The sequence below is a fragment of the Pleurodeles waltl genome, chromosome 11 (assembly GCF_031143425.1).
Source record: "Pleurodeles waltl isolate 20211129_DDA chromosome 11, aPleWal1.hap1.20221129, whole genome shotgun sequence".
In the NCBI taxonomy this organism is placed as follows: Eukaryota; Metazoa; Chordata; class Amphibia; order Caudata; family Salamandridae; genus Pleurodeles; species Pleurodeles waltl.
In genome coordinates this window covers 533,936,599-533,963,272 of record NC_090450.1, presented here as the reverse complement: position 1 = coordinate 533,963,272, position 26,674 = coordinate 533,936,599, and the positions used below count along the sequence as shown (strand labels likewise).

Here is a 26,674-nt window from a genome sequence, read left to right as displayed (position 1 = left end):
GAAGCTCTGGGGCATCCCAAAATATAATTAAGACCAAAATCTAAATCTTTCAGGACGTTTCTTAAAATGGTTCCTGCTGATTTTACTGCATCATGTGATCTTATTTTTGCAGCAAGAACTTCAGGTGTCAAATCAGCTGATAACACCATAAAGGCTCATTCTTTTTGTTAGACTGACAAAAACAAATTCTGTCATTGCACAGTCTCACCAGAAAAACCGTAGTTTCATTATTATGGGTCAATACAGTTTAATCAATGTTGACTATTATTTCTCTGATCTCACAGAGTGTAAACCCCATATCCAGCACTCAAGAGTGGCTTTAAAACTTAATTTGCTTCTTCAAAGAGTGCAAACTTAACTGAACGCTGGCAGTGACGTTGCTGCTGGGAGCTCATTGTATATTCATATTTTCAAATGTATGCATGCATGCGGTTCGGGTGGGCATACAAATCCACTGCAAATATATTCACTTCGCTGTTTAGATAAGCTACTCGACTGAAAACATCATCTTGGAAGGAACTAGCTGCAGATAAAAACCCTTACATAGGCCTCATGGTTCCTGAAATATTACATCATCACTGGAACATATCCGCCAGTTTGAAAAATGTAGTCTTGGGAAAAAAGAAAAAAAAGTCCCGGATTAGCAATGTCTACCCAAGCTAAATTACTTCTCTAATGAGACAAAAATATAAATCAAAAAGGAAAATCTCTGAACAACAATATTTTTACAGAGGTGTATCGAGGGGCCAAGACTAATTGAGGTGTGTTTTGAGTGTGGGGATGAAGGTTGACAAAGTTGCTAGGGAATATGTAGTTTATATGCCGAATGTGGCCTATTGAAGTTCCCAATGCTGGCCATCAGCTGTACAAGATATGTTGTGATGTTCCTACAAATGTATTATATTATTATGTCTGATGGTTCTATACCTGTGTCTTTCTTTCTTTCTGGAAGAAACCCATGTATATAGAGTTTTTTTTATGTTTATTATTTCTTAATAAGTAAAATAATAAAATTGTTTCTAAAATAAAATCCAGCCTGTCACTAGACATTTGAATGCAGAAATCCCTCTATCATTATCTTGTCTTTATATCCTATCATTGTATTTTTTAGAATCCCAACCACATTTTTGGTGGTCTCCTGGGTCAGCATACCCCAATCCTGTTGCATTTAAATAAAATCAACTTTTTTTTTTTTTTTTTACAGGAAAATGCAACTTGTTTTCTGAAAACAAAACATGATTATATGAAATAAGAAACGTTTATTTAGTTTTATGAGCTTTACATTCACAAAGGATGGAACCCCAAGGGCATACCATCACCTTTGTGAATGTGTTACGAGAAACACCGATAACGAGTCCTTAACCACGAAGTTGTGGAAAAAGAAAGCGAAACAACGGTTTCGTTTTCCACGACTTCCTTGTTTTAGGGCCTTAACCACGCATGGGTGAACCACGTACCTGTGTGGTTAAGGCGTTGACGCGGTGAAGGAGGAGGTAAGTTGGGCTGGGACTGGGGCTATTTTTTGGGGGGTGGGGTGGGGGGATTGGGGTGATTAGGATTTAGGGAAGGGGGGTCAGGGTTTAGGTTTTAGGGGTGGGTTGGGGGTTGGGGTGCTTTAGGTTTTAGGGGTGGGGTGGGGACACAGGGTATTTTTAGTTTTTGGGGGTGGGGCGGGGGCTTGGGGTGATTAGGGTTTGGGGTGGGGGGTCAGGGTTTAGGGGTGGGTTGAGGTTGGGGTGCTTTAGGTTTTAGGGGCGGGGTGGGGACTCAGGGTATTTTTAGTTTTTGGGGGTGGGGCGGGGGCTTGGGGTGATTAGGGTTTAGGGGAGGGGGGTCAGTATTTAGGTTTTAGGGGTGGGTTGGGGGTTGGGGCGCTTTAGGTTTTAGGGGAGGGGGTTGGGGTTGTGGTAATTTTGGGGTTGGGGTGGTTGTGGGGGTGGGGGGGTTGCGGTAATTTTTAGGGGTGGGGGCCTAGGGGGGACGCATGCTGGAACCGTGCATGCTGATCACTAATGCCTTTACTAGGAATGCCTTTACAAAGAAAAATTGTTGTTAAGGCATTTGTGGTAAAGGCATTAGTGATAACGAGGTCGTTGTTCTGACCTCGTTGTTGAACCATGGGTGGTTGAAGCACTCGTTGTTTCAACATATAACCATGTGTTACATCACCGACTTGAACACTGGTAACTTTTCAATGGTTTGAGACGAGATTTCAGTTGCAAAACACTGGTACATACTATACTGATACATAACAATTACTCTAAACATGTCCCTTCCAATCAGCAGTTCATTACACCTTTCATTCAGTAACATGTTAATGAATCACAAAATGGGTTTGGTACTGTTAAACCCTTAGGGTCTTCCTCCCAACGTTTTGCCTGCCTCACTCCATTTTCTGACCTCATTTTTGCTGGCTTCAGGGATTTGTGCACTCTATCCCAGGTAACCAGTGATAATGTGCTTGTGCTCTCTCCCCTAAAACATGGTAACATTGCTCATACCCAATTGGCATATTTAGTTTACTTATATGTCCCTAGTAAAGTGCACTAAATTAAATGCTACTAGAGGGCCTACAGCACGGATTGTGCCTCATATTTATGTAGCCCCTTAACCTTGTCACAGTTATGCCATGGAAGCCATTTGCACCTACATTTATTCCTGTTGTACCCCTAGTGGATTACTCTCCTCCTAATTCAGAGTGATTTTAAATTCCCCTCTTTGTACTGGATGTGGCGTAAGCATGTCATCATGTAACGTGACATTGCTTAGCGTCATAGTCTAATGTCTGCCCGTCTGTAGTCTCCCATGTGACACTGACTCATCAGAGTAAACATATGTATCATGAAAAATGCATATCACATAAACCCAAATAATTAGTATCAGTGTTAATCCAGCTTTGAAGACTGATCCTCGAATACCACTAAAGCACTCACTAATTTTTGAGAATCCTCCCCCGCCATCTCACAGGCACCTGTCTCTTCTAAATCCTTCACTTTGCAAGAAATATCTGTCATGTTAGTTACTAACTGTCTAATCTGGTTACTTTAATCTGACACATAAGTATTTGTATGCTTAGTGTTCAGCAATACAGTAGAACTTGGTGCATGGGTTACCGTGTCACAACAGTATCCTATAGGATTTAGATTTCGGCGCACAGGATATCTGTTACTGTTGTGACAGAGTAACCCATCCGCCGAGTTCTAAATCAGGTCCTAGGTCGTCTTTCGCTAATAAAATATCTAAAGCAGGTTTGTACTGTAACATCATACCTTGCATTGTCATAATCACTGTACTTACTGTGGTTAAAGGGCCACCATTTTAGTAGCCAAGCAACCTACCAAGGTAGGTATAGTTTTGATCTTCAGAGCATTAAAACTACACCTACAGATGGCACTATCGCTTCAAATTTGTCTCCTTCCACTTGTGAAGCACTACGCTTAGTTTTTCCCAGAGCCTTTACACTCCTATCTTGTATGTAATCTACATGATATATCTTAGGAAACACTAAAGCTAAATAAAAACCCTACCCAGTGTGTGGAAGCTAGAAATAGACATTCTTTCCACATGCGTAATAAACTCCTTTAACAATAGGTTCCTACCCTGACAAAACTGCACCACTAGCTCTGAACTCTTGTGCACAGCCACTCCAGCCTATCATCTCTGCTTCTTTAACCTTATCTTTGTCTCTTATTATGTATACGTTGGCCTCTTTTTGTAAATCCAGGCTAGTTTAGGATGTATTCCTAACTCCCTCACTGTTTCTTCTTCCTTTTCCCAACCAGTTCTTTCTCGTTTCCTTACTCTTTATTCAGCCTTTGATTTTTCCCTTATTAAAAATTCCTCTCTAAAATCTTTCTCCGCTTTATTCAACGTACATGAAGCCTTAAAATTAGTAGGATTAGTCAAATTAAGTTATGTGATTGGCCCCATATAAGGATATATTTGATCCATTGACTTGTATATTAAAAGACAATTACAGCACGTCATCCAAAGGAATGTAAAAATTCAAATAATTATACTCAAAATGATTTTGACGATAAAATAAATTCATAATCACTCCACAAGGTGCAGAATAAATAAGAAGCAAATAATGGTAGATAACCCCTGCTGAGGTTGAAGTGGGAAGATACAAATATAAAAATCCTGAACACCCATTACCTTGGAATATTAATTTAACAATCTAACATAAGCATTGTCTGAAAACGTCCCTTTAGAGCCATGTTTATGTAAATTTTATACGCTAAATTTAAAATTCTCATCTAATAAAATTTGTTTAAATCGAATCCCAGGTGAAGTATTATACAGAAGAGTTAAGACTCACTAATAAGCCCATTATTAATATAACTGTGGCTAATGCCAAAATTACTAATATGATTTTACAGCCTTCAGCATGGTTGACACCATGATTCATTAATAAAATAAATCTGCTTGTAGACATTACTGTGCAGATCAGCAAAGCTTTCAGTTCTTCTTGCTGCAAATTGATTGGTTTGTGTTACTCAAGGATTAGGAATGTACAACTTCAGCTGGATGCCTAAAAGGAAATTCAACTCTTCGACTCTTAACCGTTGTAACTTGGTTCATGGGGCCTTTTAAAAAAAAAACACTTTGAAGTTTTAAAGCTTCATAATCTCTCAGATCAGTGTCACTTTTAACAAATTAGATCCACTCAGGAGCTGAATAGCTTTGGTGTAGCTCCTGTTGTCTCTTGGATCTTCTGTCATCTAGCTGTTCACTGTCACTAGTTTGCTGTTCTGAGGACCCTGGATCTTCCTTGGTTGTCTCTGGTATCTGTTCTTCTGTCAAGGGTTTTATTCAGATTCTGTACATTTTTCAGCCACTTCTCTTCCCACTACACTTTACGGACTAAACTGCTTGCGCTCTCTTCTGTCTTGTGATGCACACTGTCTTTCTCAGTTGCTTGAATGATTGTTGTTATTCTTGGCTCATTTACCAGAGTTTGTGCACTAGTCCTTCCTTGATCACTCACAGCATCCTAACTCTGAACAAGAGTTTGGGCGGTCCACGGCTCAGTCTTGGTTCTTGATCTTCATTCTGACTTTGGGACTCTTGCGTATGATTTTTTTCCTTCTTGTGAACATCCATTCTGAACTTGAGTTCACGACCTGGCCTGACAGATCAGGTTGTCTATTCTGTTGGGTCAAGACTGATTTGCATATGGCTGGGGTAAAACTAAGGAGACATGGTGTGAAAAATAATCATGGACTGAGATGTGGCCCTGCGTAATTACCAGTGGCTGAGATTAATTTAAGCTTTCAATCTATATCTTTTTGTGTACTTCAATCCTTTACAGTAATCAAGAACCATATCTTCCTTTTTATTCACAAGTGCAGCTACAGATACAGACTGGATTCTTATTTCACTCCCCATTAGCTATTTGTGTGAGGAAAGTCCGCTCTTTCAATTGGGACTGCTTTGAAGGTTCATCAGAAGAAGGGGAAGAGCATCAGGCCTTTTCTAAGAGGTGGAGGCACACACCTTGGCCATCTTGGATTAGAGAGTGCCATTAATTTGTTCCGCTGTCCCTGAAGCTTCTAGCCTGTAACTGCAGTGATCCCTCTAGTCGATTTTCAAAGCTACACATAGTATCTTCATGATCTCATTTTTAAAATGAGTGCCATGATCTGATGCCAGAGAAACTGTAAGGCTGAAACAAGGGGTCAAACCCTTTAATAATACTTTGGCAACAGTGAGACTGTCACACCTCCTGGCTGAATATGCTGCAACCCAACGAGACAAAAGACCAACTATTACTAGAATATAAAAAACTGCATTGTATAGGGGCATGTCAATAAAGTCCAACTACACGTAATTAAAGGGGCCATCAGACTACAATATTTATTTAATCACATTTATTGCTGGCAAATAAAGCATCTTTGACACAGATTCTCAGCATTGACAGGGAAACTGGGATTGTACCAATTACTCTTAACAGTGCAAACCATGGCATCTCTTACTATGTGACACAAACAAGGTAAGATTGGGTTCATCAGGGAGGTATCGAAATGTCAGGTTTTTGGTTGGTGCACAAGTCGGTAACATCAAGACAATTGTGGTTGAAATCATTACTTTCTGGATTACTTCTTGGGAGGGGCAAAATAGTAGGATTCAAAGCACTAAACCTCAAGGGAGAAACGTTTTCTGCTGCCAAAATCACCTGCTCCTACCTAGTGAGCCTGCTGTGTGACGTGTGCTGAGTTCAGGTGCGGATCAATAAGATCTTGACTGCATGTGGAACCATCACAGTAAGTGTATAATTCATCACTTTGCCCTCACACTGCTATATGGTAGTACCCACTGCAGTTGCAGCTTTGAATCATCCTGGATGCGCTTCAACCACTAGATCGAGTGCAGCAGTTAAATATGCCACAGGCTCTTTGGCCTCCCCGTGGATCTAAGTTGGCATAGATAATGCACACCCTTCACACATGTGGTAGTAAAGAACAAAGTTGTTGTCATAATCTGGCATTCCTAGTACTGGTGTACTTCAGAGTTTCTCTCAGAGCTCCAGGAAAGACTTTCACACAGTTGTTGTCCCAGGGTAGCAGATCATTCACATCACTGAATGTGAGCCTCTATAGAGGTTTAGCCACTAGGGAAAAGTTGGAAATCTACTGACAACAGTAGCCTACCATTCTCAGGAACATCTGGACTTCTCTCTGTGTCTTGAAGTGGGTCATTCTTCGGGTTATGGACATACATTCTTTGGGCACTTTCTTAGCTCAGTTTTCAATGTGGTATCCCATTTGAAAAACCTCTCTGGCAGTATTGTAGTTTTGTAGAGGACACCTTGCAAGGTGATTCTTCAAAGCAGTTGTGTCTTGCATGTATTCCTCTCAAATCATATATGGCACCAATAGGTCTGTGTACTTGCCTAGTACTGAGCTGGCAAGGCAGCTGTAGGGTTACAGATTTTTCTTCAAAATATAATTTGAGATTGAGGTACTCAACATCATAAATGGAATTTCCTTAACATTTTGAAAGCAAAAATAAATTGGCTATTCTCATGAATAGCGAAGAATCCTTGACACAAATCAGTGACAGTGACTCAGCATTATGTGGAATCTGAAAGAGAATACCATCGGACAACAGGGGACTGCAGTCTGATTAACCTATCTGAGGTCTTGGACTGTCTTCCGTTTCTTGTTCGATTTCTGCAAACCCATCACAGGTGAGTTGCAAGGACTCCCTAGCACTTCTTCAAGATGCTGTGCTCTGCAAGATGCTCTGTTCTAAAATGGATTAGATAACAGGTTTAATTTCTGCTATGGCCTTGAGTGTGAGGTTGTAATTAGGCTTTCAGGGATAATCTGCATTAGGCCTCACTGTGATTTGTTTTACTGGTGTTATGTTTTTCATCGATCCAGTATCTTTGACTGTAAAGACACAGGCTTCCTTGTTCTCTGTACATCTCAAATCGGGAGGTGAGCCTTCCTTGATTGGAACTGGAAACAACCCAACTGCTGCTTCTCATTACTTCAACTTAAAATCTATATCATCATTGTGTGTCTGACGTTCCACACAGTCCAGTGTGCAGTTTTGGTTGCAGAGTAAATCCCTTCCCAACAGATTGACTGGTGTTAGACCTGGCATCCTTACTCTGGTTTCCTCAGATTTTTTAGCCTTCTGACCTACTGTTTTGCTGACAGTTTTGCAGGCTTTAGGGTTTTGGCCACTGTTGACTAGTGCTAAATTGCATGTACTCTCTGCTTAAAAGATGGTAGCATTGGCTTATCCACAGTTGGCATATTTAATTTACTAAAAAGCCCCTAGTAAAGTGTACTACCTGTGCCCAGGTCCTATAGATCAAATGCTGTTGGGAGGCCTTCAGCACTGATTGTGAAACCCACTTCAGTGCCTTCTACATATGACAGTGCAGAGCCTGTGGGTGCAGTTTTAAAATGCCATGTTGACCTAGCAAGTTAAACCACTTGCCAGGCCCAAACCTTGCTTTTAATACATATGTCATCATTAAGGTACGCCGGGACAGCCCCAAGGGCTGGGGGAATGTATCTAAAAAGCTGAATATGTACTTTTTAGTTTTACATGTTCGGGCTCGGAAAGACTCTCATACGTATTTTCCAGTACTGCAAAACCTACCTCTCCCGCGGGTTAACATTGAGATTGCCTTGTTACATTTTGTATGTGTAATTTCCAATTAGGAAGAGATGGGACCCAAAAGTTTGGTGTCTCTGGAATTATAAGTTAAGATCATAATTTATGGTGGAGTTGGATTTTAAATTATAATTCTGAAAATGTCATTTTTAGAAAGTTGGCATTTTATTACTTTAACCATCTAGTGGCTTCTCCCTGACTCTGAACATACGCTTTGGTGGGTGACAGCTAGGCTCTTGTGCCCTCCCTCCAGAAAGTTACACACAAACAGAGCTTGGGTGTGACTGAGTGGCCATCTGCATGTTGATGGGTCATCATGGGTAGAACGGGAGGGTGTAGCTGATACTTACACCTGAATGGGCTGTATCCTGAGCCCTCACAAAGAGCTGCATAACCCCTTGTAGTGAGTCTGAGGAAGGGCAGGGACTCTGTGCAATTCAAAGGCCTCTTTGAAGTATCTTCCACTTTAAAGGCACCAATGGCTATAAGAACTGGACTTCTGACCCAACTTAATCAGTACACTTCTGGACCTGAGAACATTCCACGAGGATGAAAGACTGCTGTGCTGCTGAAAGGATTGTCACTCTGCTGGACTCATGCTGTGCCTGCCCTACTGCCTGCAGCCCTCCTTGCCTGGGAGTGAGAAGGACTGGACCTACACCTCTACATTCCCAGAACGGAAGTGACTATAAGGGCTTACTGGGTTGACTCCTGTTCTGAAGTGTCAAGGACATCAAAGACTTCAATTAAACCTGGAACAACACCTGGTCTCTGCTTGCTGCAAGTCTTGCCCTCATGGGCAGATCCTCCACAATGGTGGAGGAGCTTCACCCACCCCCTCCCCCGGCCAAGAGCCAGGAGGTGAAAAATATTTTGTTTTTATGCTTGCTCAGCCAGCTGTGCAGGTAGGGGTGGGGCTGGGCCACAGGGGGGGGGGGTGCACCTAAATGCGCATGTGTGTTTGGCCGACCAAATACACATGCACAGTTAGGTTTCTACAGCCCAGCAGTGAATGCTGGGACACCAGAAGAGGAGCAAAGAGCGAGGCGGAAGGAGACGTCCGGCAGTGGCGACGAAACTGCAAGTATTTTATATTATTTTTCCCTGTTTCCCCCGCCCCTGTCGTCCCCCCTGCTACCCCCTTTGACATTTGCGGTGGCCGCATCTGCTTGCCCTGCCAAGTGGTGCCAATTTAGTCCTGGGCCCTTGAAAGCGGGTATTTAGTGCTGCAACTGTAAAATCCAAGCATCACTCTCATTGCGCCAGATGGAACCGAAGCATCTCCCCTCAACGCATCGCCTTTGCAGCTGAGGACAAAACATTGTCAGCTGCGCATCTCGGCAACAATGGATCACCTTCATCGCAAAGGGGTTAGTCGAAACAACACAGCGCCGATGCATCTCAGACTGTGTGAATTGGAACTGACGCATCACCTGCATCTGAAGGTGTCAACAGTGATGCATTACCTACTCTGCTCCTCGGATAAGGTCTTTGACATCAATGCATCCCTCCATCCGAGATACGTTTTCAGCGCACTATATTTACAGATGTTCTTTAAAAATTCATATCTCGACTTCTACTTATTCGATTCTTGTCATTCTGGTCTTATTTTGGTCATTTAATTAAGCTCTATTTATTTTTTGTGGTGTTTTCGCTGTTTTACTCTTTAAAGTGTTGCACAACTACTTTACACATTGCCCCATTAGTTAAGCCTGCCTGCTCTGTTCCATGATAGCAGAGGGTAAGCGCAGGATAAATTATGGTGTGTATCTGACTTACCCTGACTAGTATTGTGGTTCCTGCTTGGACAGGCAGCATACCATTGACAACCAAAAACCCAATTTCTAACATCTGGGCTTGAGTCATATAATATAAACTAATGGTAATTTCCACAGGATCCTATTTTCACAGGCACCTTAGCCAAAACTAGGTTTGTAATCTGTCTGTTGGAGATGCCTACAACGTGGACTTGCTTTCCTCAGAATGGTAGGTTAGGGATCTCTCCTGTTCTCACGAAGAGCAGCTACGTCCAGTATTGATTAAAAATGGTATGGGATGGACATTGACTTCTTCCTCTACATATAGCCCACTCTACTCTACCTCTAGAATTGCACAAAGCATGCAGTGCTTCTCCTATTTCAGGGACAGACATTGTGATGGATCAGGATGCATTCCATTTGAACTGTTAAACTGTTGGAGATTGTCAGCAACAATGAAATCATTCTGCTGAAACTTGAAGTTTGAATTTCTAGATACAAACAGAGTATCAACTAAGAAAGGAATCCACTAACATTCTCCTGGGTCAGAGTTTCAACACCAATATACTGTCTAAAGAAAAACGTGCATTAGCCTCTCATAATCGGCATGTACCGACTCATTGGACTCTTGAGTGGTTCTTGTATGTGAAGTCAATCCATATCTTTCTGCATGACCTTTGTTCTCAAATGGGTGATCTCCTGCTAATAGTGATCCATGACATTAGGGGAAGCGCGTTCGTCTGGGCCTCCCTCAGTGGCTTTTCGAGGATCCATCACAAACCCACTTTGCATTCTTCCCCCACGTCCTTGGAGACCACAGCTTCAAAAAGATTATTCAAGTGTACCCAAAGTACTTTTGAAATGTTCACAACTCTTTCCGACTCCATATGCCATCTATCAGGATTCTTTCTTAGCTTCAGAAACTGATTGGTGAATTAAAGAAGAACAGCACGACTCAAGTACACAGCCTCTGAGCAACTCATTCAAACTCTCCATTCCGTTCCTCTTTTACCTCTTTATTTGTCTTCCTATTCATTTCAAGCTTCACCCATCAGTCCTTATACTTTTTGTACCTCCCCCCCACTCATTAATGCAGTTCACCAACTCCTTAACATGGACTTTCAAACTTGATGATTTCATTGTTTGGGTCAATTGCATCATTAATTCCTCCCACCTGCTCCCCAAGCAGGAAAAGACCAGCTGTTTTGCTCTGATTGCATCTGGGGTGATTTTCTGCTTCGTGAGTGCATGTGCGCTCTCTCATTAAAGAGAGACAGAAACATGCTCAGCCGCACAAACAAAATTGCAAAATTTTATTGGCTATAGGTAACCTTTTGTTTTACTTTGCCAAGTCTTCTTTTCTCACTTTGCCCACACGCCTTCCTCTGTAACAAAACACAAGACTGGCAAACGGCAGAGAAAGGAGTGCAGGTAAAGTGAGAAAATCTTGGCAAAATGTAACTATGGACAATAAAACTTTGTATCAAACACAAGACTGGCAAATGGCAAAGTTTTATTGCCTTAAGCTAAATTTTAGATTTATTTTGCCAAGTCTTCTTTTCTCACACGGCAGGCATATGGGTCCAAGCCCCTTTGTCACAGCCTCTTTTCACCAAGACACATCTGTAGGCACCCCCAGCATGCAAGCCTGCCTCTCCCAAAACAGTACAGCAGAGTCAAGAGGGCAGCAAAAACACGCCCTGCCTGACACTGCAGCCAAATTTGCAAAAATGCCAAAGTAAATATCTGCTCTGTCACAAAGGTCTTTAATCCCACTCCTCATCTTGCTTGTTCTTGTCATGTCCAGCCCAATCCTGATGAGGGAAGTCAAGGCCTTGTAATTCTGTGTGTCTGGCTCCTGCAACATTAGTTTGTTAGCTGGTAACAGCATCTGATGTCATTCTCCACCACTCATCTCATGGAATGGCTTACACCAATGTACTTGATTTATTTTGCAGCTATGGGTAGCCTGCTGCCGCAGTCTGCCTGTATGAGTGCCAGGGAAACAATCCCATGCCGTCAACCTTTATATGTGGTCTTTGGCAAGTCCATAACTCGGATCTTCAGACCCCATAATTTATACAAAACAATAACCAACATTAAATCCACAAATAAACAAGCATTTGCAATGCAATAGGTCTCGCGTTTGCTCGAGTAAGAGCTATTAGTGTTGTAAATTTCAAACTGGAACTTTCTCGCCACACAAACTAGATATAAAAGTAAAACAGTTGACATAAGCCAGCTGATTCAAAGTGCCGCCGTGAGCACGAAGGATAGAGACAAAAGGAAAAAGAAGTTAGCTCACAGTTAAAGTTATCGGCAATAGTGCAATTATCCACGTAGCAGGGTCGATGGCCAAGGCGGTAACAAAACTGCCCTAAGGAGGGACAAACATAAAGCAGTTACCAATGAAAAGAAAGGATTTTTGAAAGGCAAGCCCATGAACGAGTGATAATAATTGGAGTGCGGTGGACCTACCTAAAAGCCCAGATACATACCAACACATTGGAAAAGCAGTGCTTGTGCACTGCTGTGCTCAACCTAAAAACGGAACATTAACCCTAAACGATTCGTACTGGGTAAAAAATGTATTTCCAAATAAAGGGGCAATTATTTCCAGTTGAATTAAATCCTCCTTAAGGGTCAAACTGTTTGATTTCAGGGACAGTCAGCCGTAGCCTAAAAGGTCAGTGACCTTGTCCAGCTCTGTGGTCTGTGAAGGTGGGCTTTTATTGCAATATTCCCCAGGGAGTACTCTGCTGCTTGGTGATTGCAGGCATGCTCTCTTGTTAAAGAGAGATGGAAACGTGTTCCGCAGAAGAATCAAAATTATAAAGTTTTATTGGCTATAGATAGCTTTTTGTTTTATTTTGCCAAGTCGTATTTTCTCACTATAGACAGTAAAACTTTGCAACAAAACACACAACTGGCAAAGAGCTAAGTCTTATTGTCAATAGTAAACTTTTTGATTTGTCTTGCCAAATCTTCTTTACTAATGTGGCAGGCTAATGGGTCCAAGCCTCTGTTGTGGATTTCTTCTGCACAGCCTCTCTACACCTGGGCCCGTCTGTAGGCACTCCCAGCATGCAGCCAGCCTCTCCCAAACCAGCAGGGCAGAGACTGGAGTGCAGCAAAAACATGTTCTTCCTGACAAGCAGCCAAATTCCCAACAATGCCAAATTAAATATCTGCTCTGTCGTTTAGCTTTGACCTAAAATCCACATGTGTACTGCATTAGAATTGTGTTAATCTTTAATGAAAAAACACGAAGCTGCTGAACATCCATCATGCAGCAGCTCTGTTTTCCCAAAATATTAAACCTGGTGTAGCTACTCCTTTCTGTTCAGGAATTACAGCTTAAAAGTATATTATGGAATTCCCAATGCTGGCCTATAAGAGGAGCAGGCCTCCAATTAATGAAAAACAACGTTGGGAGTTTTTCATTACCATGACGTGTAAAACTTAAAAGTACATGTCCTGCCTTCTACTTACATGGCATCCTGCCCTATGGGCTATCTAGGGCTTACCTGAGGTGTGACATAAAAAAATGAAAGCGGAGTTTAAGGCTTGACGAGAGGTTGTAAATGCCAAGTCGAGGTGGCATTAAACTGCACACACAGGCAGTGCAATGGCAGGCCTGAGACCTGGTTAAGGGGCTATTTATATGGGTGGCTCAATCAGTGCTGCAGACCCACTAGTAGCATTTAATTTACAGTCCCTAGGCACATGTAGTGCACTTTACTAGGGACTTATAAGTAAATTAAATAGGAAAATTGAGTAGGATCCAATACTGCCATGTTGAGGGCAGAGAGCACTTTAGCAGTGGTCAGCAGTGATAAAGGGTGCAGAGCCCTAAAACCAGCACAAACAATATCAGCAAAATCAAGGAAGCAGACAAAAACTTGGGGGAAGACCAACCTAAGGCTGTCAGGTCTAACAGTATGTGTTTACAAAGTCTAGATCAATAGTTCTCTTTACAAGCTCCCCAAATTCCGCTTTTATTTGTACTATGGGAGGAAGTCTCTTCTGATCAAGATTGTTATTTGAAAGTAAAGTTGTAGCGATGACAGATGTTGTAGGTACATCTAAAGATGGACCGAAAATGATAGAGTGTAAGCCTCCCTGCACTCGCACCCTCTACAAGAGCCATCCCTCCTCCCCTTCTCCAGCTGTGTTGGAAATTGCACTACAGGGCTGAAGCAACATAGTATGGAGTTGGTCGGGAATTTAGCAAGCTATCCAAGAACTCATTAATATCACTGCCAATATTAGGCTTTCTCTTGTCATTCCCACCTCCTTTTCATGACCTTTTGCCGCCTCCTCCTTTACAATCGCAGTGAAACATCCATACACTCAAGCACACTGTCCCTCCATCTCTGTTGTCTCGCGTTCTATTTTTACTCCATCTAACTACAGGTTTTTTCCTCATTTGCATTTTATATTACTGCTTTTCCTTTTTGTGCATGGGATGTTCCCATGCATTCAATGCCTTGGCCCAGGTTGAGGATTCATCTCATACACCGCTCTTTTCAAATGTTTTTTTTTTCAAGTTGAACACATCACTCGGAAGAAATTACAAGCACCCTTCTTACGCTATGATCTTATTCCGGGCTTTACACAAATTTGTGAAGTCCAACATTTATGGCTGTATTGTGTGCGCCATCTTGAGTTACCTCCTGGTCCTGACAATTAGTTACTTCGTCTTTTTCAACATAGCTCTTATTTTCCTTAATATCTTCAAACACACAGAATTATTTGTCAATCTCACTGAAATAACCAACAGTTCTCAGTAATTCACAATGGGCACTTAACAACACAAATACCCACTCCCACTGGTACTCGGTGAAACTAACCAATTGCAGTGCAACACCAAACATGGTACAAAAGGCTGAACAACTAATCTCCGCACAACATCTATCAACGTAGCTTACAGCACACAACTGTTCTCACTTCACTCCAATCTGATTCTCACAGACAATTACCACAAAACAATCCCAGCAGTCCTTGTCGGCTTTATCTAGAAAGGAATGGAATCTGCAACAAATAGGAAATAGTACCCTTCTGGTACTATCAAACACACAAAGGAAGTCCTTGACCAACAGGAATCCACTCTAACTAGTATGATCTACTCCTGCATGCAAAGGATCAACCGAACAATCTCAGTTAGTACAATCTCACAATAAAAGTTTAATGAGTCCCTATCTTAGGTACAGCTGTGGTGTCTAAAAGTCCAACACCTCAAAAGACAAGGCCAATGCCAGTTAAATATCTCTATCCTACGATCTTGGATTTTGACAAGTCCAATACCCTAAACCTCAACTCTGAACATTAAATGCATTAACCCCAATAAGCAGAAGCGATAAACATGGAAGAACACTCAACATTTTCAAGCTCAGCATGAAATCCTCTTAGACACCGTTGGCCACTGCAACTCAAAAATTGAGACAAATCATTCAAAATGAAAACATCAAAACTCTCGGCAGCCAACAATCAAAACCACCTATTAAACTCTCCTCTTCAACAATTTTGCATTACTGAAGTCTGAGCTACAATCCCCAAAATACATAAAAAATTAAACTGGTTGCTTACAACCCGTTGCCCTATTTTTACTCCCACTCCTAGGATACTAGGACCACTTTCCGGAGCACTGTGTTGCTGTCAACAATCCAAATGGGACCATGGGATATTGAAAATGCTGGTTAAATCTGGGCAAGATTTTTAGGTGCTGGAGTAAATTTTAAATCATCCAGCCCAGTTGCAAAATCATCCTATATTACCAGATGTTAAGAGCTTTTGTTTGTGATAATGTCAGAGCTCTTAAAGCACTATCAGATATACCCAAAGCAATGTTAATCCCATAAGGATTTCGGGTCTGGTCAACAAATCAATGCATTAAGTATTCTGTGAAGCACATTAGGCTCCTCAACAGGGAAATACAATTTATTTAGTATCAAAACATGAAAGTTTACTGAATATTTTTATGATTTAAAACAGCATTCCGCAATAATTACAAAGAAAATATATGAATAAACTCACATGGAAAAGAAGGAATTAGAACATTGATTTCAGCAACCTTAGAAGAACTAGAAATAAAATGTTGACATATCATAAACAATGATGTAAACCAACATTAACTCATTTTGCAATTCAGGCATACATTAGCTATAATAAAATCTAGATGTGATTAAGCTTAATTTCTGTGTACAAATAGCATTAGCATGACTATGCCTTCATGTCATGTTAATGCAAAAAATGTAATTAAAAAAACGTGATCGCAGTTGTGAGGATTGTGGTGTATTATCTGGTATGGTCACAAACTGTCTTGGGTCCAACTCTTGGTAGCTGGGACTTTGAGCAGCAGGGCTTAAACAAAGGAGCTAATGTAAAGCATTTAGTATCCCTAACAAAATAAGAAAGTCACACAACACAAAAGAACCAACATCAATTTATAGAACTAGATCATTTTAATGAATTTTTAGACACTGAATGAGGAATATCCACCGGAGGGTTCCAGACATATTGATCTTAGAGTAAGACGCAAATCTCAGCTTTTTCGTCCAAAGCACTAACAATGATTGGTAACCGGTAAATTTAGAACATTTGAAAAGCTTGAAAGAGTTGTGTTCAGCTATTCCAGCCCAAATGGGGCGACCAAATCCAGGAGGGAGAAGGTCAGAAGGGCCACCTAAGAGTATTTGAACAATTACCTGGTCACCAAAGCATTCTTGAGCCCAGTTCAACGCTTTTCACACTTCTCCCTGTAGCAGACTTGTATTGTTCCTGTGAGTCCTTCACACTACACCCTAGGAGGACAAACATCTGTCTGGTGGCCAGCAAGCATGTGAGGCCACTGGACAAACTGGGCTACAATGTGACAACTTTCTGAAAGTTGCTGTTCCATAAAAGCGGCATTAAATTCGACTTGGGCATCAAGTCAGGTTTAATGCCAGGATTAATTTGATACCTCAAAATACATGTTTTAGTTGTCCCATTGGGCCCATTCAGAAGTTATCCAGGCTGAGTGGTCATCTGGCAACTCTGTGTTAACCATTGGGGATACTAACTTTTCTACAGCAAAAAAATTGTATTTTAGAAGTTTTACTGTCAGGACATATAAAAAGTGCATGTCCTACTTAATAATATGCAGCTCCCTACCTCAGGGCTCCATAGACCTTCCTTAAGGTAGACTTACAGGTATTGTTAAAGGAAGCAGGGCTTTGCCATTGGTTTAAATTGCAAAGCTGAACTAACATTTTTAAACTGCTCCTCCAGGCTGCAGTAGCTGAGAACCGTTTTTGCACTTGGTCACACACAGGGTGGCACAACCAGTGCCACATTCATAGGGAAAACGCTGTCTTACGTGCCATGGGTACTCTTGCTACCATATTATAGGGACTTATAAGTGAGTCAGCTTATGCCAATTCAGGTAGCCAGTTCAATATATACTTTTTAGGAGGGTAGAACACTGGCACTGAGGTACGGATAGAAGGCCTCCGTGCATTTTCCTAGTCTAAAAAACAGCAGCATCAGTCCAAATTTTGGGGGTGATCATGCAAAATGAGGCAATTCCTCACAGCAGTCATCACTGCTTGTCCCTGCCTGGATCCGACATGCCATGTGTGGCAGACTTTACAGAGAGAACAATCAGTGGCACCTGACGTGTAGGGAGAAAATACTCTGCGAGTCAAGTTCCATTGCTGTTTTCTTTTAAAAAACTAAAAGAATTGAGCTGTTGTTTCTAAAAAGTATTACAAATGCCCAACAGGCTATGAAAATATTTGGCGGCCAGCTTATCGTTAGAAGTGCAAATGTGTATCTGACCAGTGCCAACTATGCAGATAGCGAACTCCTAATTAAATGTGGTGATCCTGCTGAATGGAGGCCAGAGCCCCTGTTGGAACACTGCCTAATATGTGTGTAATACACATTTGATAGTATGCCATTTTTGCATTATTAGTGCTATTTGTGCCACACTTGTCCAGAGAATAAACGTACTTTTAGATTACATTTTCCTGTAGAAAGTCTATAAAAGCCATATTTTGTATACTGCAAATTCTTTATGCACTACATGGCTTTAACATATGACTAACTCAACACGTCATACTTCCACAGATTATGTGACATTCTAAGAACATGCCTAAACCTTTTCGATACATGAAGGAACCTTAGACCACTCTGAAACTTTTTGGAAATATGACGGCACTTTGGTGCACTTCTTGTTTGTATGATGGCACTTTAGGAAACAGGATGTTTGTTGAATATAAGAGCACTTTCTATGCTTGTAACACCACCAGTGGGTGAAATACCAACATATCTTTGGGCAAGTGACATCAAATCTTGGGATCTGAAGGATTTTTGGATCCATGTAATCTTAGAGAAGGGCATCTGTTGCCTGTTATTGGAACTTTATCATTTCTGTCTTAACAACATCTCAAGATTCAGTGAAAGTGAGTCTTTAGACTCGGCGCAGTCCCCATGAAGATTCTGTTGACTGCCGTTTGACATGTAGCTTTTTGCCCTGTAATCTCTGGCAACCAGGACATCCGTTGGATGTTAATGAAAGTGCTGCCTTTCATCTCCTGATCATCTCAGTGAGAACACCTGTTAGTTATCATTGGAACTATACCCTTTGCTTTCTAAGAAATGTCTTCTATGAGGTCGTTTGGTTTCCATCAGAGAAACTGCAATCTTACATTTCCATGTTATGTCAAATGTAATGTCATATGTGATTCATCCCGAGGGATTTAATCTATTATGTCTATGTAATGTCCCAAGTGATGCTATTTGAAATTTTATTTGACGTTGTTTGGTTAACCTTGAATGTCTTATTTCAGCAGATTCTTAAATTGTAACCGTTACTCCCCTTTAACCTTTCAGTGAGTTAGTGATATTAAATTTATAATTATATTTATGATCACTAGTCCATCAGGAAAAAACCTTTTGATAGCTAATACGATAGGCTTTGTTTCTTAAATCTGAAAGAAATCGTGTAAATAAAAAAATCTTTCTTCGCCTTTAAAATGGTCTTGGGAATTTCAGTCATTATTGATCATTGAGGATTTAAGTTTTAAAACCAGGTACGCAAAATTGGTGATTTCCTTTAAAAGTCTCACAAAATAGTCTTTCCAAATGATAATTCATAAAGAACTGGATCAACTTGCACCAAATGCGCCTCTTATACAGAGGTCAGTTAATTATGTGTGCATTTGGTAATGTGATGTAAATCTGCCATTCATGAACCAGCTTTACTAGTTCACAAGGGTGAAGAACGCTATTGGATGAGAAGGTCCTGTTATTTCTGCTTCGTCTGCCACTAAGCTCTACAAACCAACTTACCGGTTTGTTGATCTGCAAAATTTCTTAGAGGAAATGTCAGCAGGAGTAGCATTCTCCGACCGAGGGCAGCTCTGGCAGCAGGGACCAGAACAAAACATATCTGATGAAAGATGACCACCAAAGAAAATGAAAATATTGATGTGAAGTTCAGAATAATACTCCCCTCTCATTATACACTGCAGATGGAAAACATGTTTGCGAATGTTGCTTTCCATTTTTAACATGGGGTGGTGAACAAGTGACAATTAAAACCAGCCTTACACACCACAGTAAACTTCCTTACCTGGCAAAGGGGCAAGTGGCCAACAGTCCCCTGCTGCAAGAGCCCCCCCCCCGCCCACCACCACCTCTGGTCCCAGAATGGCGACTGGAAAGGGAGTAAAAAAAAACTAAATGAGCCGGCATGCCCAGCGTCAAGGGACTTTAAAGATATGCATTCTGCCTGGCCAAATACCCAGAACCCCCCAAACCCATGAGAATGAGCCCATGGTCGTCAATTTAGCAAAAGGCCAGAGGTAGCGGAAGTAACATAACGCACCATTTCATCTTTACTATCACACACACACTTACACAAACACACATTGCCTCAAACACACTCTTTTACATAAGCACACACTCACCCGCAAGCATATACACAATGTACTTTAAAAGTGTTTTTTACTTACCTCTGTTACCAAGGAGGGTCGTATTCCAGCTAATTGTACTCCATTTTTGTTACATTAATAGCAAATAATATATTATTCACTACTAGTGTAATTTAAAAAACCTGATTGAAAACAAGGCGGTGGAGCCCCAAGCAACGTCCATAAGGACGAGCAGCCCCTATGTCCTGGCACTGATTTTGCCATCTCTGAGGCCAGGTGCCGCAGAAGCAGTGTCAGGGGTCGCAAGGGACAAGGTGTGGGTCACAGCTGCGACCCCTAGTGACCCCTAAATGATGTCCATGAAGGAGACCCTCCCAGGCCTTGCTGGCAGAGATGTTTTAAGGCATGGGCAAAGTGTTCTGTGGCCCAAAGCCCCATCTTTTCAGGGTGTCCCTTAAAGATCAAGCTCTGTTCAGCAGAGAGACTTGCCCTGATTGATAACCTTTTAATAATTCTGAAACAGCTATTTTAAATTCCATTTCCCTTTCAATTATTTTTAATGTGGGTGATATGAAATGGGAGGGTGTGTCAGAGGTTATTTGAAGAAATATCAGTGAGCTGCTGGTCACTATAATATTGAAAACACAAGTCACTATCCCAGAATAGAATTTGGACGAGTGTGCCTGTGCACTGTCAGTGACCTGACCAAAGAGGGCATGAAAAAGCTGAAACTGGATCATAAATTCAAATCTTTTATGAACAGGGGCCCCCAGAATCTGTTCGGCTTGTGACCAGTGGCCACCGCCGCAAATGTCAAGGGAGGGGCGGGGGGACGATGGTACGACGGGGATGGGGAAAACAACAATAAATATATATATATTTTTTAAAACACTGTTCTGCCAATCCCGCCGCCACCAGCTCCTGCCACCGTGCTACTCTGGTCCTGATGGTGTCCCAGCATTCACTGGGACACCTGCACAGGCTCCACAGCAATCCTGGTGCTGCTCTCATGCTAAACATAGCATGAAAGCAGCACCAGGATTGGTCTGAGTGGCTTGGACTACCCCTCAGACAGTGCACTGGGGTCTGTGCAGTTTCTCCTGCGCACTTAGTTGCACTCCACTCCCTCTCCTAATACCCCACCCCCACCCCCATGGCCCAGCCACGCCCCTCCCCACACTGCACTATTGTTTTATCTTTTCATCTGCTGACTCTTAGTCAGGGGGTGATGCTCCTCCGCTATGATTCTTTCCCCAAGCTAGGATGTGGCAGCTGTTGCCTCCAGATCTCATTAGAAGCCCTTTTTGAAATCAGGAGGTTGAAGTGACTGCTGCCATGCTATGTACAGCTGTCATCTGGTGTATTCTGGGCCACTGAATGCTTGAGGGATAACTTCGTGCTGCTGACCAAGTAAGTAGCAGCAACCCAGCACAAATCCGTGTATTACAGTAGAGGAGAGGACAGCTGTCAGCAGCCCCGCCCTGATCCACTCATTTGATATGGCCGCCCACAGCCATAGTCGCCTCCAGCATTCCGGATTCCAAAAAAGATATAGTCTGCGCAGGACTGCCTGCCACCTTACCCCTGGCACATATGAAGAACGGGAAAATGGCTCCTGGGCCTGTCCTTTTATTGCTAATGTAAGAAGAACCATACAGGACTCACTCCCTATCTTGCGGATTTTTTCTTTTAAAATAACTGTTACTGAATTTTGTATCTAGTAGCAGGCTGTAGAAATGGGCATAGGTAATGTTGAAAGCTGTACTGCAGCCTTCTCGCTACTATTAAGTGCATTTGGGATATGTTTTTACTGGAGATTTGCCAGGTGCAACGAATCACAGTAGTCCATAGTCCTATGGATTGTGTGTAATCTTCATCAATGTACAATGGTTACATCAGAAATGATATTATGGATGGTCTAGTTCATTGCATCGCATATCCCATCAAGATTGGCGTAATTAGATGCTACATATTTGCTATTCTGTTTTCCGACAGCGGAAATACACGATTGTTTTTCTGTGTTTGGATTGAGGAAACATTAGATTTTGAAAGATTACTGAATGCCTCCCAACTACAATTGTATCACTGAATACATGTGTTGATAGTGTGTGTATTTTTGGCAGCTTTTATTATCTAAAGCCACAGATGACATCCGAAATAAAAATTGGCAATGACCATACTGGTGACATTACGTATTGTATTACCATTCCCTAATGTCATTGGAAACACTTGCTTTTTTCAACATCTGTTTCACAATGGAGCCGCAGTCTTGCTTTTCTTTGTATCCAAAACAGCAGAAGTGGTCCAACAGCCTCAAAACTAGAATCAATGACTGTGAGGATCTGTAATCATATTGCATGTAAAGTATTTTATGTTTCTACACCAAACCTTTGTTTAGTGTCAACACCAGTTCAGTCAAAAGCATGAATGCAGTGACGTTGCCGGTGCCATTTTGTACCACATCCTCATTTAGATCATCAAAGACAAACCTGAAGCAGTAGACCATTGCACTGAAAGGCTTTTTTTCTTACAAATTCTGGAAGTCATCAGGAATTGAAGATGAGTGACTGTCAACAAGCTCATAAGTAGGGTGAAAACGCATACATTATGAAACAGTAGTTATGTTACACCAACGCATTCACCCAAAGACCAGTATTCTGGTGGGGTGCACCTGCCCGAGTTCCCTCTAGAACTCTTTCCCCTTGTAGAGCCAAGAGTGAAGATATAGTCCAAATGGATCCCCTGAAAGCCCAACATTCTGCCTAAATCATGTGTCTATTTTGTGTTCAGTTGCTGTGCCCTGTGTCTTACTGCCTAGTGTCAGGCTTGAAGATTTTCAATTTGTTTTTGTCCACATTTTTTCTAGTATGGTATCCTGTGGTCACAGGAATAACTCATCCCCGTCACTATGAAATCCCTCTCAGCAGTGGAATGTGATGCTTGTACAGACGCACATCAAGTAGCCATCCAGGGAGAATATAGCAGAGAACATAGTAGGCACAAAGGGGATGAATTGAGAGGCCCTTTCCTCAGGTTATTGATGTGGATGAGGAAAACCAACACATTTTACTGCAGTTACAAATGTGATTTAGCAGCCTACCAAGTGGTAATCCTCTCTTGGGTGAACTGCTGCAATTTGCTCTACCATGGCTTAACGTTTTCCTCTCTTATCTGTCTTTCTTGAGTAAAGAAGGCTGCAGGTCGCTTGATTTTCTTGCTTCCACTTTAGACCCATCTCACTCTATTTTTATCTTTCCTACTCTGGCTTCCCATCCCTGGCGTATCTCAAAAAATAAAAAAAGATCACCCGGCCATTTGCCTGTCTAGCCCCAGACACCCTCAGCAGAAATGTGTTTATCACACTCCCTTGCGTTCTCTACGAGCTTCATCAAGTTCATCTTCTGTTACTTCCCAAGATCAATCATTCTTATGCTGCCAGGTCCTGGAGTTCTTTGTCTCTTAATATCCAACAGATTGACAACCATTTTGTCTTCTAAAAAGTCTTGAAAGCATTTCTTGTTTAAATCCACCTACTAATTTAGTCACTCATTCTGGTGATTCTGACTCATACAGACGAGTGACCATGCCCTTAGAGGCGGCATGGCTCTCTAAATAATAGATTAGAATAGAAACGAATCTACTGCTACTCATGCCTGAGAAAAATGGCTTTTGGGTTCTTAATTGTTTACAAAGGGGCAATGGAACCATTTGGCATCCAAAAAAGATGTCATTACCCTAGTCCAGGCAAAAAGAAATTATTTCCTGGACTACTCACCTACGAAATGAAGGAGGAGAACAAGGCTTAATAACCAGAATATGTGAACACCACTCTGTTAACCTGAGGCACCAATAACAGGATCCCATCTACAATGCATCGTAAGTTGCAGAATATAGTCACAGGAACAGGTAGACTCAGGCCCCCAAACTTAAAGACTTCAGTTTATGGTAGTTGTCGGCAGTGCTTAATTTGTAAATAAAAATGTGCCAGTGCCCAGAGTCCTCCTCTTAAGCACACGGCTGCTGCATTTAAATGGGTGAACACGGAATACTGAGGAGGCGTAATCCTGAAACCATCTCGGGCCTCTTCAATCCATACAAAGCCACTCCATGCCCCTTCAGCTCTCTCTTGCAGCTTTCTAATTTTTCCCTTTGTGACGCTTTTTCGTTTTTCCCTTCCTCCTTCTTTCCCATATGTGTCTTTTGCTCGCAGTAAATGCTTGAGGCAGAAGAATAAGCCCCGGCCCTCAAAAATAAGTGCCGGTGCTCAGCACCAGAAACAACAAGCACAAATTAAGCACTCGTGTGTCGGCCATCTGGTGTGTGCCTTGAATTTGGACCGCCGAATATTGAGGGCACAGAGTATTGAGGAACAGACTATTGAAAAAAATATCAACAGGTAAGTATAGGTTTTCTACACCTAACTCTACATATATTGAGTAATACATTCCATCCATACAGGTGCCCCTAAAGGACATACATTTAGATAGGGTGGTGTGGTCACTCAAACTTCCGCAAATTCTCTTTTCTATTTTTTTCAGTTTATTTCAATCTTTGCATCATGGTCCATTTCATTTCTCTACGTTTCACCTTTCAGCTTCCAAGAAATGGCTGTGCTTGACTTTAGTGCCCTCTAAAATATATTTTCTGAAATATATACTTAAGCAAGGTGAGATACAGTTAGTTGCCTTGCAGAAAGTCTGACTCATGCATATTAACTTGAACTTCTTTTGTTCAGTCACCCACTCGACATTTTCGTAGTTTTGAGATTATGTAACTGCGACTTTTCTAATTAAAAGAGTGTCAGCTCTATTTTGTAGCTTACAAAACATTTTCATCAGACCTGTGGCGAGCCACGTATGCAAGGCTCTAGCGTACCATCGCCAACATGAGAGGGTTGCCTAGCACAGACATTCTGAGGTAGTTGTCATCTTGCTGTTCTTCATAGGAAAATGGCTGCTAGGTCTTCCTAGGGTTGATCTAGAGAAGCTTTCACTATTCGCTAACCTCGTGAAAAAACAAAATCATAAATAAAAACATACATACATAGAGGGGCTTTTGGCTAGCCATCTTCATTCATTTGGTCTGTATAGTTGCCATTCATATTTTGCTTATATCTGCCATAGCCATCAGAAGATATAAGCAAGTGGGCAGCCCACATCACCCATTGACCGTCTTTCACCACAAGCAATAGAAGTTTGCTTGATCACATAGGTAATCTGCCTAAAAACAAGTGCTTCTCTGTGCCAGGGGTTGTGGGGCAATACTTCACTCTGCCAGGGCTTTGTCTATCAATTCTTTATCAGTTTTATTTCTTAGGTCATGTTGTTAGACAGGATCTTTCGATTTTACCAACATTCTACGAACAATATGCTCTCACTTATACAGTCTTTCAGCCAGTCCCCTTCAACCATTGGGCTGTTATTGTGTTATTTAAGTTTTCCTTCATCCTACTACAGCATACAGTATGGGGCGTTAGGAAGGCCCACTTCAACCACTGGCTAACTTCACTGTAAAAGAGCAGAATGTGTCACTCACATCCACACACATAGTAGTTCCTTTAAGTGCCAGCTACCTCTATGGATATGGGTGCTTTTTTTGGTATGGTCTGACAGCAAAACATTTTTTCAGAGTACTATTGAGAAAGAGGCTTAGGCTCTCGTAGATTACTGTAATAGGCAATGGTTTTGGTGTTTTAATTTTTTATACCTTTTTAATTTTGTCGCTTTGGGTCTGATGGCTGCCTTGTGTTAGATTTACGCAACAAAATGTAGGCCTGAGTCGGCTATGGTGACAAGCTACAGGCCTGATTGTTGCACTGGGAAACGTTATATCTGATGCCAAAGATCTGGTCTGCTTATAATGAAACGTTATGACAAAGGCATTTGGTGTAGCTTATTGAATGTGAAAAGCATTTGTTAAAGCAAGTAAGCCTTTATCTGTTGGTTCATATCACATTGTGTTACAGGCTATAGACAGGTATTTTGTCAGGGCTGGTTGTCCAGTCCTTTAGTTTTCACTTTTCTCCTTTTTATAATTCCCCTTTCATTTCTTTTCCTCTTGTTAATGTTTCTTAGGAAGATACTATAGCTCTTCAGGCAGTGTTTATGGGTCACTTGCTTACCAATTATTTAATCTGCAGTGCATCACATTCCACATGGCCACTTCCCCTAAACCAGGGGACTATTATGGAATCCTTCTGTCTACTGTGTATCATTGTTTTGCCATTCTAAGGTGGGCACCACATTGGTTCTAAATTTAGCAGCCGTGCTAGAACTTTAAAACAATGATAGGCTATTTATAACACTTCTGCAAGATGGACACCCCCTTATAAGTTTAGTTTCATCATTGCATGCAAATGCCTGTCCTGCTTAGATGGCATGTTTTCTGTTTTTACTTGCATTCTTTTAATTTATCTTGCATCTGCTGTTAAGTTGGTTAGTGTTTTCTTGCGATTGTATCCGATGGTGAATGCAAGAATGAGCTAGTGGATGGATACATAGATGCATTTGGGCAAAGATAAGTAAGAGAGCTCACATATGATGACTTACTGAGTGCCTATAATGACACAAAAGCCACTTTCATTTAATGCTTGTTTAAGATTGATGAGGCCCAGCAGCTCCCCCAGCAATAATGTTTTTAAAAACCTATGGCAAAACAAATATTGACAAAGACAAAAGGCTTGCAGCCAACACCAGCTTTATTAACTTTGTCAGTGCTTATTTTAGTCACCTTTGGGCTTTAAACTATGTCTTCAGATTATCACAGTTCAAACCTAAAAGTGCCTTTTATTTGGACCACTTAAGTATTATATTTTCATGTGATGTGCTTTAAAATTGAAAGAAGTACACCTGAGTGGTAGGA

At 41.5% G+C, this 26,674-nt stretch overlaps 1 protein-coding gene across 3 annotated transcripts in view; it reads left to right on the top strand.

Moving 5' to 3' along the window:
- ZBTB38 (zinc finger and BTB domain containing 38) overlaps positions 1–26,674 on the top strand; it is a 180,112-nt gene that overhangs the window by 139,961 nt on the left and 13,477 nt on the right. The window lies entirely within an intron of this gene.